Source organism: Oryctolagus cuniculus, chromosome 9 (genome assembly GCF_964237555.1).
Source record: "Oryctolagus cuniculus chromosome 9, mOryCun1.1, whole genome shotgun sequence".
In the NCBI taxonomy this organism is placed as follows: domain Eukaryota; kingdom Metazoa; phylum Chordata; class Mammalia; order Lagomorpha; family Leporidae; genus Oryctolagus; species Oryctolagus cuniculus.
Genome location: NC_091440.1, coordinates 61,289,118 through 61,309,169, shown reverse-complemented (window position 1 = coordinate 61,309,169; position 20,052 = coordinate 61,289,118). Strand labels below are relative to the sequence as shown.

Here is a 20,052-nt window from a genome sequence, read left to right as displayed (position 1 = left end):
CTATCGCTGCTGCTACAAATTCGCATAATCCTAGTGGCCCCAAATGGCACAAATGTGCCTCAAGGTGTGGAGGTGGGGTGGGGCTGCATTCCTGTCGGAGACTCTAGGGGAGAATCCATTTCCTCATCCTTTTCATTCCCTCCTGGGCTTGCCGCCCTTTCTGACGTTTCTCCAGTGTCTTGCTTCCACAGTCGCATCTCCTCTCACACTGACTCCTCTTGCTTTGCTCTTACCAGGGCCTTTGTCATGACACTGGGCCCGCCTGGACACCCAAGAACAATCTCCACATCTCAAGATCATATACACCAAGTTTCTTCTGCCAGGCAAGGTGACATTCACGGGCTCCAAGAATTAGGACAGGAACATTCTTGGGGGTCCACTACTCAGCCTACCATACTCATAAAATAAACCTGCAACATAACTACACATTTTGGTATTGTAATAATCAACTGGTAAATTAACACCTGAAATCTATGTTCTTATTATACTCATAGCTCCAGTCCATATCTAGGGATGCAAACAACTTTTCCTCAAAGGAGCTAATAATTAGCTTCACTGAAAGTAAGACATTTCGGGAGCTCTGATGTTGAAAAGCAAGCAGAAGGACGACTTCTGTAGCAAATTTGATTTTCGAAGTACTTCGCCATCAATATGGTCATGTACATCATCTCATTTAATCTTCCAGATACCTGGCCTTCACAGGAGGGGAACCGAAACCTAACTGTTTCAAAGCAGCAAACTCAGTAAGAGGCAGAGCCAGAGTGTATCTCAGTTCTTCTGAAACTTTAAACCACAACCTCTATCTTCTGTTATACCAGACAACAAGCTTCTTCAGGGCAACCACAGAACCCTGCCCAGAATACAATCTATTTTGCTATCATTTGATATATGTAGGTCCTAGGAAATCAAATGTCATCCAAACAATTGTTTCAACAGAAAATCGTCAAGATATAAAGAGTTTCAGATTAGCAATAATAAAATTGTTCTTCCTATAAAAGTTTTCAAAATAATTATGCTATAATTTCAATTAGTTATATAATAAATAGCTATAAATATGTCTTATTACTAAAAAATACTTGGGTCATCCAAATCATTTTTTAGTGTTTGTAAGACTGTAAGCTCCATGTTTTTTGAAAATTGGTTCACTAACTCTCCCTGATGACTTCATCTAAGTTATCCCCTGTACCCTTCATCACAACATGCTATTCTTAGCTTTACAGCACGTTTCTTCACTTATGTATTAACATTTGATTAATCCCTGACTCCATCCACTTCCCATCTGTTTCACAGTCATACTCTAAAAGCCACACACAGTCCTATAACAGAATATGCTACGGTTTTAAGTGTCAGGTAAAGACGGTGGGTTAGAGGCACTGTAACATCTTGAGGTTATCTATTGCGATAGTTTAAAACTTACACTCTCCATTGGAACTCATTCATTCATTCATTAGAAAATGAAAAACATGCCTATTTTCTGCAAAGCACTGTTGCAGCCTGTGGAACAGAGATGAAATACCTAGGCCCTTCACTCAAAGAGCTCAAAGAACTATGGGAAACATAGATAAGTAAACCAAATTTGATAAGGTCAGTGCCTATTACCTTCCAAACCACTGGGCACAGCTTAGGAGATTATTCATGATATGAACCCTATAGCATCCAGGGTTCAAGAAGAACACAGCCAACAGACAACTAACCAAAACTAAAGAATCAGGGGACGCTTTGTGGGTGAAGAGGAGACTTGAACAAGGAGAGAGAAAGGGTAAGATTTTGTGTGTGTCTGTGGGGAGGAAGTCAGCAGGAGGTGTGGGAGGGTAGGCATAGATACCACGAGTCAAGGGGACACAGGTACACACAGGGAGAGGTTACAGCAGGGGCTGGGTGTTGTGAAAGGTGATATGACAACCACAGTTTTAAGTGACTGGAAAACAAAGCCAGAGGGGATATAAAGGAAAAAGTTTTTAGCCAACGAAGGGGTACGGGTCTGATCCTAAAAGTGTAGAGTGCTAGGACTAACGGGCTTTAATCGGGGAAATGACACAAGCAAGGTGGCTTCATCCGATAAAGATGAAAGGCAGAGTGAGAGACAGACAGACATAGAGATAGAGACGGAGTGAGAGGCAGAGTGAGAGACAGATAGACAGACTTAGAGAGAGAGAGAGAGAGAGAGAGAGAGAGAGAAAGAGAGAGAGAGAGATCTTCTATCCGCTGGTCCACTCTCCAAATGGCTGCAGTGGCCAAGGCTGGGCCAGGCCAAAGCCAGGATCCAGGAGCCGCTTCTGGGTCTCCTGGATCGGTGCCAGGGGCCCAAATCTGCTGCCTTTCTGGCACATTAGCAGGGAGCTGGATCGGAAGTGGAACAGCCAGGACTCAAACTGGCAATACCAGTGCTGCAGGCAGTGGCTTAACCTACTATGCCACAGCACTGGCCCCAACACTTCTGCATTCTTTAAAGGCAAACAGGAAAGTGGATACAAACATACTGGTGGTGGTTGTTGATGATGATGATGATGATGGTGGTAGTGATAATGACTTCACTAACATAGGTCTCTGCAAACTAGGCATCTTCAGAGAACAAAATATTTACAAGATAAATAGTCATCTAGGTCTTATATTGGAAATATAACAATGCACAGGAGAAACTTTTTTTTCCTGTATTTGCTGTAATAGCAAGAATCATAGTGCTCTCACAAATTATTTATGTAAGCTGTCACATATACTCCCATGGTAAATTAGTGGTATTAGTTAATGGACACATTAAAAGTTTTACCATTCATTTAGTATTTTCAGACTGTACCAGAGATTGGAACAATGCATTAGCCTCCCTCCCTTGGCATAAATTCTTTTGATGCGTAACCGTAAATGGCTTTGTACAGGACATGTATGTAATGGAAAATTTCAAAACAACGTAATTATCTTGCTTTGTACTGGTCACCACAAAACTAAAATGTTTCTAAAATTTAAATCTTTGGTTAGTCCATAATTATTCTAAAGAATAGAAAGGATACTTAAATATGATAGAAACTTAAAGGAGCCGTCAAAAAGGCCCCAAAAAAGTACTTTAAGGCATCTTAACTAGTGTTTAAAGCACTTCTTCTGATCGCTTGCTGGACGTCCTAGGTGACCTTAACCATCACAATATCCAGAACTTCCCTTTTCACTTGCCTCCATCCCCTACCTCCCACAAGCCTGGTTTTATTCTCACTTTTTTTTGAGCATTCATTAAAAGCATCATTTCTACATACATTCTCCCTAATTCAACAGTTCTCCATCAGCTTCTTCCTCTCCTTCTCCCCTTCCTGTGGCTGTAGCTCTCCAGGCTTTATGCACAACCACCTCTTCCTTCCTTCCCATTACAGACAATCTTATACGGGTCCTATCATGGTTTCCCTGGGCGATATGGCATTGGCCAAGGCCGCCCTGTCAAGCCCATCTCTCTCGTCAACTGCATCTGGTAGGAAGCTGCCAGAAAAGACTCCCATAGAGCATTGAAAAATTGCTGACTAGATAACACACATGTACGATACAGTATTTAAAATGTATTCGGAATGAAAACCACATCTCCTTCCACCGCATCATCTGCCTCCAGTTACCAAGTTCCTTTCCTGAAGTCCTATCTTTATAATCTTCTTCTGTATTTCTCCAGGAATATTCTCTGTCTATACAGCAACTACATGGCCTTCTGGGGTTTGAACGCATGTGTGTGTGCACACACACAAACACACAAAGAGTAACACTTTCTGGTCGTGCATGCACATTCTTGCATCGGCTTTTCCTACTGAATATAAATAGGAATTCAGTGCCAATTGTTACACACAAAGCCTAGAATCATTCTTTTTCATGGCTGGGTAACATTCCATTATCTAATATATTTCATAATTCACTCCTACCAGTCTCTCACTCACATGCATGGAACATTTCCAACCTTTTGCTATTATGTTGAGCAATCCATATCTTTATATGAGTGCATATGTCTTTGTGCATATAAACCCCTGCTGATTCTAGATGGTGGGAGCGGTGAAGGTACTGATAAATCTAAGCACTTGAAAAGCTTTCTTTACAATCAGCTCTTTAAGGTGTGTATCTTCTCATATTGTGTTAAGTCCCAGGGTAAAATGTTTTCGAGGTTTTTCCGTAGTCATTTTGAGGACAGAAATGCTTGTCCTCGTTGGTAGGCATGCTTCTTCACATCCTAAAAAGGCAAATACAATTCTTTTTTTTCTTTTTCTTTTCTTTTTTTTTTTTTTTTGACAGGCAGAGTGGACAGTGAGAGAGAGAGAAAGACAGAGAGAAAGGTCTTCCTTTGCCGTTGGTTCACCCTCCAATGGCCACCACGGCCAGCGCACCGCGCTGATCCGATGGCAGGAGCCAGGTACTTATCCTGGTCTCCCATGGGGTGCAGGGCCCAAGCACTTGGGCCATCCTCCACTGCACTCCCTGGCCACAGCAGAGAGCTGGCCTGGAAGAGGGGCAACAGGGACAGAATCTGGCGCCCTGACCGGGACTAGAACCCGGTGTGCCGGCGCCGCAAGGCGGAGGATTAGCCTAGTGAGCCGCGGCGCCGGCCGCAAATACAATTCTAAAACACACTCTATATGGGGTCCTCAACCTGTAAAACAAACTAACAAAACACAACCAAAAGTTGGATTCTTACAGATGTCTTGAAGGAAGAAGGGCTAGTGACTGTCCTGACAGCTTCTCTCACTCATGGGCCGGCCTAATATAGAGGGCAACTCTAAGGATACTGATGAGCAACTGGGAAAAAATAATTAATTGTTGCTTATTGCCAGAATTTCAAAAAGGAAAATGACCAACGTTTATGCAGAAAGCAGACCACAGAGGCCAAACACTCAACCCACTGCTCTTACAATCATGAGCCCTACAACGCATGGAATACTGTGACTCTTCCCATTGGACATACCAGGGGCAGGCCTATGGTTACTTCCCCAGTAGCTACACACTGCCAAGAGTTCACACTGAGTAGTATCGTTCCAGGTGATTACAAAGCATCAATGGAGTGTGTGAAAGCACCCCATCCAGAGATTAAGAAGCCCTACTCACTGATCCCCACAGGCTGTGTCCCTGAGCAAAGCCTGGTTCAATGGGGGACATCACTCAGTCGAGATGAAAGTGGCTTTATGAATCCTGATGTCATGTGCCAGAGCTGTCAGGTAGCCACACTACCTACTTGAGGATGTCAGCTCTTTTTAAAGGTTTCTTGATGCTCATTGATTTTCCTCCAAGGCACAAAGACTAACTTTAGCCTTGAGTTCCACACCAGGAGGGCAGCTTACAGAAAGCTTCTGAGGGTGCCTTAAAACACCTGATTGACCATCTACCCCAACCCTGAGCAGCTAACACAAGTTGAGTTCCTGGACTACCCAGAATCCTTTACATCTGCTACCAGCAAGCCTCAACTTACAACAACCAACAAAAGTAAACTAAAAAAATAAATCAAATCAAATCTCCACTTGATACCATTTGATCACCCTGCTGGCAATAGGAAAATCGTGCTTCTGACTTCACTTGTCTGTTGCTCTCTACGTTGTAACTTACCTCCTGTTAAGTACAAACCTACATTTGCCTTCATGAATTGAGATGTGGTCTTAGCCAAGTTTAAACTGGACCCAGAGACTACAGAAGTGTATTAAGACACAACCTTTTGAACTGAAAATCTCTTTTTGCCAGAAACTAATTTAACAACTTTCTCTTAACTGAGACCAAAATTCAGAGGAGTATCAAAATTGTTCATCCTATGGAGATAATTTTTTAAGGTCTGGGACCCACCCACGGGTAAGCACAACCACTCCCACTAGTGGGTATGGGCTCTCAGCAAGGCGTTCCTAGGCTGTGCCACAATGGGGATTGGGGTTCACCTGACTCCTAGCCAACTTCCTTCCTTCCCATCTCCCCCCTTACAGATGGGAACCATAAATTCCAATATTCCTACACATTCACCATTATGTTTGCTGGATCACTGGAATGATCAAGCCAAAGACTAAAGAGGCGGGCCCTCATTTCTCCTATACCCAGGCTTGGCCCAAGTACCCTTTGGGAGATCAAGAGAAATGTGGCCTGAAGGAAGGACCCTCAACTACCATACCATTTCCCAGTAAGATCTCTCTTGTAAGAAGGAAGGCAAATGGTCTGAGGTCCCCTATGTCCCACCCTTCTTCACCTTGAGAGACCAACCTAAGTGGATAGGAAAATGCCACCTAGACCCCCCTACTGGCCACAATGGGAGTTTCCCCTCCAGCTCCTGAGACGACCTTGTTAAGTCCATCAGTAGTTCTGAGCGACTCTATGCCCTGTGTGACTTAACCTGGAAAGATGTGACTCTCACGTTGGATGAGATCCCAAACCCAACTGAGAGGAGGAAAGTGTGGGAACAGCCTATCCAATGAGGCTGAGGCTATAACAGGTCATACTCTAAAAGGCACAAGAATGTCCCCCATGAGAGCATCGCCTGAGGTGGACACTGACTGGGACCCTGAGGAGCCGTATGAGGAATGGGGATGTAAATATTTCCTCTACTGTATCACTCATGGTCTCAAGGGTTCCCCAGTAAAGCCAGTAAATCATACCCAGTTGTCCCTGGTTCACCAGGGAGACAAAGAGACCCCTTCAATTTCCCTACAGTGGTTGAAAGAGACTTGGGCTAATCACACTCTGATAACTTTGGAGTTAATGCAGGGGCAGGCGCTCCTCAAGAACAAGTTCCTCAATCGGTCTGTCCTGGACATGCGCCCTGAGTGCCAAAAAATGGTGGCGGAAGCTAACAAAACCCTGGAAAATTTGGTATCTGAAGCCACAAAGATTTATTATCATCAAGAGCAGGTAATAAATAAGAAAAGGGAGAAGGAATGTTATGAGAGAATGGTAGCTTTGCAAGGAACCCTGGTGACAGGCCAGAGAGAAGGAGGAGAAAAATTGGTCTATTTCCACAATCAGAAACTGGGATACTTCAAAAGGTCATATCCCCAGAGGAGCCGCTCACCTCCGGGACCCTGTCCCACATGTAAAGTGGACCACTGGGAAAAACTCTTGTCCCCAGGGAGAATAGGGCCAATAATCAACCAGTGCTCGTCCCCAGGGCATACTATACAGGTGCCCCACTTGCTTGGGTACAACTCGAGGAGCCCTAGGCGACACTTATAGTAGGGGACCAGCCTATAAAGCTCCTGGTCGACACTGGAGCCCATTTTCCTGCTATTTCCTTTTCCACTGGACCTAGGTTTCATAACAAGGTGGCCATCCAGGGAGATTCTGGACAACCCATAGAGAGATATTTCTCTCAACCTATCGCTTGTTCTTGGGGAGACCTCCACTTTACCCATTCCTTTCTAATAACGCCAGAAACTCCTGCTCCATGATTAGGCTGAGACATCCACTCCAGTCTCATGTACAGCTTCTATTACCACTGGGAGTCACAGGCTGTCTTCCCCTCCTTGAGCTACAGGTAGACCCTCAGGTATGGATAGATAGGACAGTAGTGGGATGGGAAAGACAGTAACTCCTGTAAAAGTCAGACTTAAGGATCCTGCCAATTTTCCCCATCCAAAACAATATCCTCTCCATCCAGAGGTAAAAAAGGGCTTAAAGCTTCTCTCTCTCTCTCTCTCTCTCTCTCTCTCTCCCTCCCTCCCTCCCTCCCTCCTTCCCTCTCTGTAAGTCTGCCTTTTAAATAAATAAATAAATTTTAAAAAAATAATTTGATTATTGTTAACTATATGAGGGTACTTAGGAAACTGTGGAAATGGAATTAAAATGTTTCTTTTTTGTATTTTTATTTAATAATCCTTTAATTATTTATAAGTACACCTTACAATTCTTATTATATAAAAGCACCTAAGAAGAAATACTGGACAGATAAACAAAAACAAGGAGTTAATTTTATAGTAAAAATAGGTTTACTATCTCCTAATGCCAAGCCATTATCAGTATCCGTGATTGAAAGATACAGCCTATATACTAAACTACCGTTTACTTAGAATAATCTCCATCTCCAAAGGAAACAACTATATGAGTTCTAGATGAATGGTTACAAGGAAGTCATGGGTACATTATGTCACCTTCTTATGACTGAAGTAACTGTCTTTTATGCTACCTCACAGTAAGCAGTGTAAAATAAAATAGCTACATATATTTAACTCTGTATGCCAGCCACACCACAGTTCAAATACTTTGAGTGGTTAGCTTAAGACCAGTAATTTTCTGCTTCATCATAATAAAAATTCTCTTATTTCTGGATATATATCTTTAAATAAGCAAACATAGTTTCAAAGGAGGTAAGAGAATAGAAGCAGGGACTGTGGCACAGCAGGTTAAGGTCCTGGTCTGCAGTGTCTGCATCCTATATGGGTGGTGGTTTGTGTTCTGGCTACTCCACTTCTGATCCAGCTCTCTACTAAAGTGCTTGGGAAACTGGCGGAGGATGGCCCAAGTCCTTGGGCCCTGAACCCACATGGGAGACCTGGAGAAAGCTCCTCACTCCTGGCTTCAGATTGGCTCAGCTCTGGATGTTGAAGCCAACTGAGAATGAACCACCGATGGAAGACCTTTTTCTCTCTCTCTTTCTGTCTCTACCTCTCTCTATGACTCTTTCAGATAAATAAAATAAATCTTTAAAAAAAGAAAAAAAGAATAAAACAATTCATTTCTGGAAAGAACACAGGAAAAGTTCTTTTGCTTACAACAAATAAACTGTTGCTTTCTTTCAATGAATCAATTTCTATGCAAAAAAATCTGAAATACATGCATAGGTTTTTTTAAAAAAAATTTTAAGATTTATTTTATTTATTTGAAAGAGTTACAGAGAGAGAGGTCTTCCATCCACTGGTTCACTCCCCACATGGCCGCAACCGCCAGAACAGTGCTGATCCGAAGCCAGGAGCCAGGAGCTTCCTCTGGGTCTCCCACGTGGGTGCAAGGGTCTAAGGACTTGGGCCATCCTCTACTGCTTTCCCAGGCCATAGCAGAGAGCTGGATCGGAAGAGGAGCAGCCGGGACTAGAACCCGTGCCCATATGGGATGCCAGCGCTTCAGGCCAGGGCTTTAACCTGCTTTAAAATGGCCCTATAGGTTTTTTTAATAACATGCATTTTCCATGAACTTTTTGAAACCTCTCATATACATGTGCCCAAATTCAACAAGACCAAGACCCACAGCCCTTCTCTCTGTACACATCAGGGTGATTTAAGACTATCAGGCTTGGGTTTCTCATAAGACACAGAGCTGTAAATATCTCTGGGATTTTCTGGAGAATTTGAATACCATGGCACTCTGCTATTCTCAATTTTGTTAACATGACACCAGATTCCAGCCTCCTTGGTGATCAGAAACAGAACACTGTTAGCAAACAGAACTCCAGCATACTAGCCAATGGAGAACGTCCAAGATATTAAAAATATCCAGGGGTCTGCAGCTTCATTGGATGGCCTTTAGGTGTCAGATCCTCTTGAGCTAATATCCAGATATTTATAGTGTTTTATTTTTAAAGCCTTTATTGTCAGTAGCTTATTTTCTCATATTAGGTCTCTACTCCCAGGACAGAAGATTGTCTTGTATAAGATTTGAGGCTTCAGTCTGTACCACAAATGAGTATCAGAAGTCAGAGTTAATGAGTGTGGGACTAAAGAGCCTCCTACTAAATAACTTCAGTCATGTAAACACTATAATAAAGTCCAAATAAATCCTGTAGCCTTGGAGTTTACACTCGGTGCAGCAGCTGGGTTGCTCTGAGGGATACCCGCATCCCGTATCAGAATGCCTGCTTGGAGGCAGGCTCTGCTTCCTATTCAGCCTCCTGCTGATGAGCACCCTGGGAGGCAGCAGGTGATGTGTGGGGAGCAACTCGGACTAGACTAAGTTACTGGAATTAAGACTTATTCTATGCATCTGCTCTCCCACAATATGGCGCTGGGAGAGGAGAAAACAGCTTCTACACAGCTGCCTCCAGTTCAGCCAATAAACTGTAGGACTTGCTCCTGATTGGAGGAGAGCAGCATACTCGGCGTGTGGGCAGCCGAGTTGGGATTGGCAGAGGAGGACTATAAAGGAGGAGAGAGACGGCATGCACCAGGAACATCTAAGGGGAACACCTGTGCAGCCCCCGAGAGAGCCGGCCGGCCGGCAGTGTGCCGCTCCCCTGCGGAAGTGGGGAAAGTGGCCAGGGGGAACCGCCCTTCCACGGAGGTGGAAGGGACAGTAGCCAACCCGGGAAGAACCAGCAGCAAACCCGGGGAGGGCCGAGCAGACAAAAGAACAGCGCAGGGTCCTGTGTCGTTCCTCCATGAAGAGGGGGAGCGACAGTGATGGGTCAAATACTTGGATCTCTGTCATTCACAGGGAAGACGCAAACTGAGTGCTGGGCTCCTGGTTTTGTCCTGGCCCAGCCTTGGCTGTTGTGGGCATTTGGGGAGTGAACCAGCAGATGGAAGATTCTCTCTGTATCTGTTTCTCTAACTTTCTTTGTGTACCTTTGCCTTTCAAATAAAAAAAAAATTTTAATCCTGCAACCATTCAAAAAGTACATTGGTTTGAGCCATTCTTGCCAGTTCTATGTAGAACCTCTTAGTAGAGAAGATGGGTTCTAGAAATTTAACTGCACGCAGAGAGCTGTAAGTGCTGTCTGCAGAGTCAGGATGACAGTGGCATCAGCAGCTCAGGATCGTCTCTTTGAAGCCTGTGGGGAAGTCTTGCATGTGGAGCCTGTGAGTGAAATGCAAATGTATGACCTGCCCCCAAACTAGCAGGCTGTGCAGCGTGTGGTTACTCAACGGGAGCTACAAAACGACAGGGTACAGGGAAGGGCAATGCCCCCAATACAGGTTAAAACTGGCCAGGCTGGGGCCTGTGCTGTGGTGCAGAGGGTTAAAGCCCTGGCCTGAAGCGCTGGCATCCCATATGGGCACCAGTTCTAGTCCCAGCTGCTCCTCTTTTGGTCCAGCTCTCTGCTATGGCCTGGGAAAGCAGTAGAAGATGGCCCAAGTCCTTGGGCCCTGCACCCGCCTGGGAGACCCAGAAGAAGCTCCTGGGTCCTGGCTTCAGATCCACTCAGCTCTGGCCACTGCGGCCATCTTGGGAGTGAACCAGCAGATGGAAGACCTCTCTCTCTGTCTACCTCTCTCTGTAGCTCTATCTTTTAAATAAATAAAATAAATTAAAAAAAAAAAAAAAACTGGCCAGACTTTCTAACTAGACTGCAATCATAGCCATCCACAAGGTGCCCTAGGCTAAAGGCCTCCTTCAGTTCCAGCTTCATTGCACTGCCATCCAGGCCCAGGTGTAAGAAGTTCTCCAGGGTTGCCACACCTTGGCCTTAGAAATAATAGTATAGGGGGTGTGTTTGTGGTGTTTGTGGAGAAGAGTAGACGAGGCAACTCCAGAGGAGCCTGGGCCTCTCACTCTACAAGGATGTATAGGCCGGCGCCGCGGCTCACTAGGCTAATCCTCCACCTAGCGGCACCGGCACACAGGGTTCTAGTCCCGGTTGGGGCGCCAGATTCTGTCCCGGTTGCCCCTCTTCCAGGCCAGCTCTCTGCTGTGGCCCGGGAGTTCAGTGGAGGATGGCCCAAGTGCTTGGGCCCTGCACCCCATGGGAGACCAGGAGAAGCACCTGGCTCCTGCCTTCGGATCAGCGCGGTGCGCCGGCAGCAGTGCACCGGCCGCGGCGGCCATTGGAGGGTGAACCAACGGCAAAGGAAGACCTTTCAAAAAAAAAAAAGATGTATAATCTTCTGACTCTTTCTTGTAACTTGGTCCCTGTAATGGCCCAGTTTCCAGGCCCAGTTGGGAAATCCTACACTCAGGCCATATACTTTAAAGACAGAGAGCTCTTCCCTGCAGGTAGGCACTGTAATCTTCTAAATTTATTTAAACTCAAGTCAAAACTTATAAAAAATTTTGTTATTTAGTAGCCAACTTTTTTTTGTTATTCACTGCTGTATGCTCAGAATCTAGCAAAAACAGCTAATACATACAATGAACTCACAATAAATACTTGCTAATTGGGTGAATGAATGAATGAACTCTAAGGGCAGTCCTGGAAGTGGTGGCCCGCAGTGCACCAGCCTGGAAGGATAGAGCAAGTGATACAGGCAGCAGATGGAAGGTTACTGGTTAGAAGCACCGTGTTCTCCCTGAGCAAGGATCTTCAGCAAGACCAGACACAGGGTAAGGTCAAAGTGGTCATGCCAAGCACAGAAACTTACCACAATACCTCCCGGCCTGGACCTCCAGAGACTCAGCTGCTCAGTGAGGAGGCCCCCTCCCCCATCCTATTAACGTAACTAACTGTTCAGACAGACCTTTCCATGAAATGGACCTACGTGCTGGGACTCCCATGGTCTGATTTTTCAAGCAAGCCCCGGGTTCCCAAAAGTTGGCAGAATTCTCAAGCACGTGGTTTTGACTTTCTCTACAAAGTCCGTTTGAAAGATGCATGGAAGACTACTAAGACGTTAGGAAGTGTATTTCCCAGGTTCATATACAACAGAGACAAACACACTGTTCTGCCCACATCTTCTCTCCAGCCCGACATTTTATCCAAGCTACAAGGGGGCCAATGGTTTCTTATCCCTTAGGACTTTGGTCTGAGGAAGCCCATTAAAAAATTTATAAGATATTTCTCTGAGTAATTCTTAGAAAAAATGTTATATCACTAAATGGAAAGGTAACTACGACACAGTCACAGAAACAATGATAAGATATTTCATTTTTAAAAGCCTCTAGTATGTAAGATATAGAAAAAGGAATATAAATTTCAACTTAAAAATGATAAACTTTCAAAGCATAAATCCATCCATTAAATTGCCTATGAGTCAATTTTAAAATATGAAACAACTACTTAAATTGCATTAATATGGTATCATTTTAGAGTACTATGAACTATTTTAACCAACACAGAAATAAAAGATATGTGGCTTGCTTCTTCCAGGTATTTAATAGTTATGTAAGCAAATGTGGGATCACTGCAATTTTTAATGAAATCCAAGGATCATGTTTGTAGAACTTACTGTTGAAAATAGTCTGAGTCATAATATAAAGATTTCAATGAAGACTCAAGTATGTACAAGTATATTCTACAAGTAAAGCATCCCCAAACTGAAAATCAATGCCTGAAATGTTGTTACATCTAATTTTTTGAGCATTTTAGATTTTCAGATTAAGAATATTCAACTGGTAAAGTCTATGCAAATGTTCCAGAATCTGAAAAACTCCAAGAACAGGCAGACTTTGGTCCTAAGCATTTGGGATAAGGCAATACTCAACCTGTATAGCCCAACAACATTGTGGGGATGAGGAGGGGAGACTAGAAAACTGTTCTCTAAGCTAAAACATGAAATCATATTTTTTTGCCCAAAGAAAAACTAGAGTTTGAAATATCACCCATTCATTCAAAAAGAACACATCCCTTCATTCACTCAACAAATATGCACTGGATTTCTTCCCTATGCCACATGGCTGCCTTAGCTGTGAGGATTCAATGGTGCAACAGTGTTTTGCACCTGCAAAGAAATTTCCATCTCCACCATGTCCCTGCCCCCACCTCCTTCCCATACACACATCAAAGATGTCTCTAACAGCACTCATGCTGTGTGGTATAAAAAGACAAGACGTGTAACTAGGCTGGCATAGTGTCCAGCAACCTCCGAATGCACTCCTGCCTAACTCAACACATCTCAAGAGCCCCAAGTTCAGTTCTAGCTGTGCCCAGTTATTAGCCATCGAACCTTGAGAAATCCGTTCAGCACTTTGAACCTGAGTCTGCTCTGAGAACCGTCTTCGTTCTGAAGTCCCCTCTCGGCTCGCAGGCAAGGAGATGACTGAGACTGTCAATAATGGGCAGGCCAGGCCATTACCTCACAAAGGGTCTCTTCCATCAGAAAGTTCTCTTTTACGCTGAGCTGAAACTGCCCTCCATGGTTTTAACCACGGCTTTTTGTCCTGCATGCTAGATCTACCCACTGTGTCTCTTCCATGGTAATCCCTCATGGGGTCAGGTGCCGTGGCACAGCAGGTGAAGCCATCGCTTGGGACACCCACATCCCATATCTGAGTGCCACTTCAAATCCCAGCTACTCCACTTCTGATCCAGCTTCCTGATAATACATTCTAGGGACAGCAGCTGATGGCTCAAGTGTTTGGGACCCTGCTACCTATTTGGAAGATCCAGATGGCAGAGTAACAGAAGGAGAGGGAGAGACAGAGAGAAAGGGATCTTCCTTCCACTGTTTCACTCCCCACATGACCACAACAGCTCGGGCTGGGCCAGGCCAAAGCCAGGAGCCAGGAGCTTCATTCAGATCTCCCATGTGGGTGCAGGGACCCAAGCACTTGGGCCATTCTTTGCTGCTTTCCAAGGCACATTAGCAGGGAGCTGGATCAGAAATGGAGTGGCCAGGACTTGAGCAAGCACCCATATGGGAAGCCAGCATCAGATTTGGTGGCTTTACCCAGTACACTACAACACTGGTTCCTACTCTGCCTTTCAAATAAACATTTAAATCTTAAATGACAATCTCATGATTTTCAGACTTTTCATAATGTTGGTTACTCCTCCCTTAACATTTCTATTTAAAATATAGTGCCTGAAATATAATTAATATTCTGTAGGTATGGTCTGAGCATCAAGGGTTGCTATACACCTGGTAATGCATCATATGACTCTCATTGACTTGAGGCAGGAAGAACAAGTGGGCATGTAATAACCTTTACAGGAATACAATCTGAACCATGTTTGTTCAAAAACCAATAAAGAGGCAGGGTAGCAAAGGTCAAGAGTACAGATTGAAGCCAGATGGCCTAGAAGGGTTCAGATTCTAGATATTACATAGACCAGATGACAGCCTCTCTGGTGCAAATTCCTCCAAAATAGTTACCTAATAGGGCTGATATAAAGAAGTGAATGAGTGATCAGACATGAAGCATTCTGAACAGGGACACAGAGGTTACAACAAATACTATGTAAAGTAGGCAGCCGACATTTAAGTGATCAGTCACTCAGGTGGTTATCTAATAACTTCCACGTGATAACGATCGTGTGCTATGCATTCGCAAATTACAGGAAAAGCAAATAACTTTTGGCTACCTCCCTGGTAACTAAATATGGAGGCATCAGTGGATAAAAGTAAACTCACACTTTCTTAGGGTCAGGTTCACACGCTACTTTATCTACAAACTAGGAAGTCTCCATGCCAATACAATCATTTCTTCAATATGATGGCTCATTTGTTTAAAGTTCAGCCTGGCTGCCATTAAAGAAAATAGTCACTTTACCACCATGCTTTGAAAGCCTAACATGTGACTGCAACGACCTCTGATCCTTGAAAGGCTTTTTGTTAGCAAACAGTATTTACCTAGCTGGGTATAATTTTAATTTTATTCATTACCAAATGGTTGCCTTTCCCAACATCACTAATATGAAATAGAAATGGGAATACATCTTCATTATACTCCTAAAAGTCAGGCAGGATGGGATTCTTTCTCCAGGAAAGTTCGCCCATATTCCCCTTCAAACTTCCCAAGATTTAGGAATCGGGATCAGCCTGCTGGTTGTGAAGGAAATAAGGGCCGATAAGCTCAGGGTAAAAACACCCAGCTGCATTCTTTAAGTGCATGTGCTCCTCCCTGTGCTAGGTATTTCCATTTATTATCACATTTACTTTCATCCTCATCACCCTATGAAGACAGGTACCACTGCGATCCTCAATTAGAGGTGAGAAAGCCGGCATCAGAAGGAGTCACTCAGAGGGTCACATCACTAGATGTGACTGAGTCAGGACTCGGATCCAGGTTGTCTGACTTCATAGTCTAAGCTCTCCCCCTCTGCAATTGGGTAAATAAGAAACATCTGGGAATACACACATTCTGGTGAACAAGAGACAAAGACAGCAGTGAGGAGACCAGCCTAGGCAAAGCCTATCCCAGCTGGAGAGGATGCTGTGTGATGGGAGAGTCCTGGATGAGACATCAGGAGGACTGGGAGCCCCTTCAGAGGGTGGACGACCCAGGGGACATCAAGTTTTCTCTCCAACCTAATGTAAGAACACATTCACATACAGAACAGGGGTATGCTAATGATCAAAATGTTAAAGTGAAAGTAAAACTCCAAAATACCATACAGATAAAAAAGAAAATGAACAATTGTTAAAATGAGTAACAAAGGGGCAGGCATTTGATGTGGTGGCTAACACTCTGCTTGGGATGCCACATCCCTCATCAGAGTGACTGGGTTGGAGTCCTGGATCCATTTCTGATTCCAGCTTCCTGCTAATGTGCACCCCTGGAAGCAGCAGGTGGTGGCTCAACTAGTTGGGTCCTCCCTACCACCCATGTGGGGAACCTCAATCATGCTTCTGGCTCCTGGCTTCAGCCTTGTCCACACCCAGCTTTTGTGTGTGTTTGAGAAATGAACAAGTAGACAGATCTCTGCCTGTCTCTCTAATTTGAAAAATGAACAACAAAAAACATACAGATTCCTCAGTCACAGAAAATGGCATGGTAGAACTTAGACTACAAACCTCTCATCATATACAAAAATCAGCTCAAGACAAATCAAAGACCTAATGTAAGACCTGAAACTATAATATTGCTTTAAGAAAACATAGGGCAAACACTTCAAGATATTGGTGTAGGTATTGATTTCTTGGGTAAGTCCCCAAAAGCATAGGCAACAAAAGCAAAACTAAACTAATGGGATTATATCAAACCTAGAAACTTCCACACAGCAAAGGAAATAATTTCTAGAGTGAGGAGACATCCAATAGAATGGGAGAAAATATTGCATGCTACTTATTCAATAAAGGTTGAATATCTAGAATATATCAGGAACTCAAAAAACTCAACAGTAAAAACACACAAACAATAGTTAAGAAATGGGCAAAAGAACTGAATCGACCTTTGTCATAAGAAGAAATATAAATGGCCAATAAATATATGAAAAAATTGCCTAATATCACCAGACATCAGGTAAATGCAAATCAAAACCACAACAAGGTATCACCTCACCACTGTCAGAATGGCTACTATCATAAAGACAGGGACAAATGCTGGTGAGGAACTATTAGACACTGCTGGTGGAGATGAAATTAGTATAACAACTAGGGAAAACAGTATGGAGACTTCTTAAAAATCTAGAAATGGAACTGCCACACGATCCAGCCATCCAACTACTGGGTATATATCTAAAAGACATGCACTCATTGATTCAAAGAGATACCAATTCCATCATATTTATGGCAACACTATTTACAATAGCCAAAACATGGAATAAACCAAGGTGCCCATCAATAGACAAACAGATAAGGAAAATGTAGCATATACACGATGGAATACTACTCAGCCATAAAAAATAATTAAATCCTGTCATTTGCCACAAAATGGACGGAACCAGAGTACATCATGTTGACTGAAATAAGTCAGACATAGAAAGACAAATGCTACTCATATATGGAAGCTAAAAAAATTTAAATCAATCTAAACACAGAATGTTGATTTCTAGAGGCTGGGCAAGGTGCAGGGAATAAAGAGGGTTTGGATTAAAAAAATTAGGGGAAGTTGGGTTTGGCGCATTAATTATGACAAATATACTAACATCAAATGTTCATAATAGGAAAAGCAGGTGAGGGGTGTACAGGAACTCTGTATATTACCACCCCACAATTTTGGTTTTGTAAATTTAAAACGTTCAAAAATAAAATGTTTTTAAAAATTTTTAAATAACTTTAAATAAGCACTAAGTCTGGTCCAATTTAATGTGGTTTAAAAGTTATATATGTATGGGTATATATTATAAAGTTACATATAAACAGATATGTAATCTGTAAAAACTGTGAGGAAAAAGAGCATTTTTTAAAAGACTTTATTTATTTATTTATTTATTTATTTGAGAGGTAGAGTTAGACAGAGAGAGAGAGATAAGAAAAAGGTCTTCCATCCACTGGGTCACTCGCCAAATGGCTGAAATGGCCAGAGCTGGACCCATCCAAAGCCAGGAGCCAGGAGCCTCTTCCAGGTCTCCCACAAGGGTACAGGGGCCCAAGCACTTGGGCCATCCTTTACTATTTTCTCAGGCCATAGCAGATCAGAAGAGGGGCAGCCAGGACTAGAACTGGCACCCACATGGGTTGCTGGCGCCGCAGACAGAGGCTTAGCCCACTAAGCCACAGCGGTGGCCCTGGGCATTGTTTGAAGCCACTGTTTGTGGTAGTTCATTTACACAGTGATAGAAAACTAATATAATGCTTGAATTTATTTAGATAGCTGAGAAGAACAGGTCAGTGATTAACTCCAGAGATGGGAGAGGGGGACTACAAGAAAGGAAATGCATCCTTCCCGTAAACAGGCTTTAAACCATGTCTGCAAGTCCTTTGTCTCTCCTCTCATGGTATTCACATCCCCGCCCCTTAAAGCTGGTCCAGCCTAGTGACTCACATCAGCAGAGGCCACAGAAATGACGCTGAGCAGCTTTCAGCTTAGGCAGAGGCTGCCCAGCTTGGGGGAACCTTCACTCGCCTGACTCATTCTACCAGCGGTGTCAGGAGCAGATACGCAGGCAAAGCACGGGTTTTCCATTTCCCACTTACTACTGATAGATTTTCCCCATTCCTATTGTCCTCTGTCACTGTATTATCCTCACAGGGCCTCAAGAGGAGGAGGGATGGCTGTAATGAAGCAGAATTTGGCCATTCGCGTGTTCTCCAGTCATAATATCATCAAATGACACTATTAACTTCTCATACGAACTAGACAAAACAACAGCTTCAGCAGTGGGCAGTATAATCTAGGAAGGTGGGACATTTAAGTATTAAAAAACAGGGGCCGGCGCTGTGGTGCAGCAGGTTAAAGCTCTGGTCTGCAGTGCCATTATCCCATGTGGACATTGGTTCAAGTCCTGGCTGCTCCACTTAGGATCCAGCTCTCTGCTATGGCCTGGGAAAGCAGCAGAGGACGGCCCAAGTCCTTGGGCCCCTGCACCCACGTGGGAGACCCAGAAGAAGCTCCTGGATCCTGGCTTCAGATCGGTGCATCTCTTGCAGTTGCAGCCATTTGAGGAGTGAACCAGCAGATGGAAGACCTCTCTCTCTGTCTCTCTGCTTCTGTCTCTCTGTAACTCTGCCTTTCAAATAAATAAATAAATCTTAAAAAAAAAAGAAATATTTAAAAAGTATGGAGGATGGTCAATTGCTGGTGTTCAACCATAATTTTATGCCCTGGAAAGTTTGCTTGTGGTAAAACCCTAAGCAATATGCCTATCTTTTTAGTCCCCACAGTTCTAGTTCAACAAACTTCAGAAATTATGTATGCTTGAAAGAAGAAATTTCTTGAAAATATTTCAACAGAAAGTCTCATGCCTAAAATAAACTTGCATCTTATCAGTTCAAATCAACCAATACTTATGGATAAGGCACCATGAGAATGTTACCTCCTTGACGATGTTATTACAAAAATAAGTACTTAACTAACTATAAGGCAGAATATGGTTAAGTTCTAGAAGAAGACAGAACAGGAGAGATCACATGCATCTGGGAGCCAGGAAAGAACTAAACAAAGATTAGAATCTGCTCTCCAACTCTGTGCTTTTCACTTCCCTTTGCCCTTATCTACGCCAAACCCTAGGCTGTGTCTTCATTTGAAAATTTTCTGTCCTTTAAATCTTAGTTTGGGACCCTCTCTCAGGTTAATTCTAGATCTCTGTTAGGAGGGTTCTCTTAATCTCCTCTCCATGAACCTCCATGGAGGAAGAGGACCCAGGAGAACAAGGGGTTAATCCAATTGCTAGGTCTGGCAAGGCTCTTTCCCCCCTGCTATCCCACCTTCACTTGGGAGAAAGGAGAAAGAACACTTTGGCCATAGGCCTCTGACAATTTATCAAAAGCCCTGTGTTCCGCGGTTATTGGATCCTTTTACCCATTAATACAGCTGTCCCTTATTCCCTATGTCTTATGTTCAAAAACTGAGACGTCAGAGGAGGAAGATGGATGAGTTATTGATCCCTCAACCTAGCCATCCCTTTATCTTTCTGTCCGATATGTCCTATAAACCATCAACCCT

At 43.6% G+C, this 20,052-nt stretch overlaps 1 protein-coding gene across 9 annotated transcripts in view; it reads right to left on the bottom strand.

Annotated features, from left to right (window-relative positions):
* Positions 1 to 20,052, bottom strand: part of DGKH (diacylglycerol kinase eta) — a 234,059-nt gene that overhangs the window by 114,242 nt on the left and 99,765 nt on the right. The window contains exon 1 of one of the 9 annotated variants that reach the window (XM_051850647.2): positions 13,731 to 13,829. The exons of the other annotated variants lie outside the window; for them this stretch is intronic. The gene's annotated coding sequence lies outside the window, so the exon portion shown is untranslated. Of the gene's footprint in view, positions 1 to 13,730; positions 13,830 to 20,052 lie in introns of those variants that run through there. 9 annotated transcript variants of the gene reach the window in all.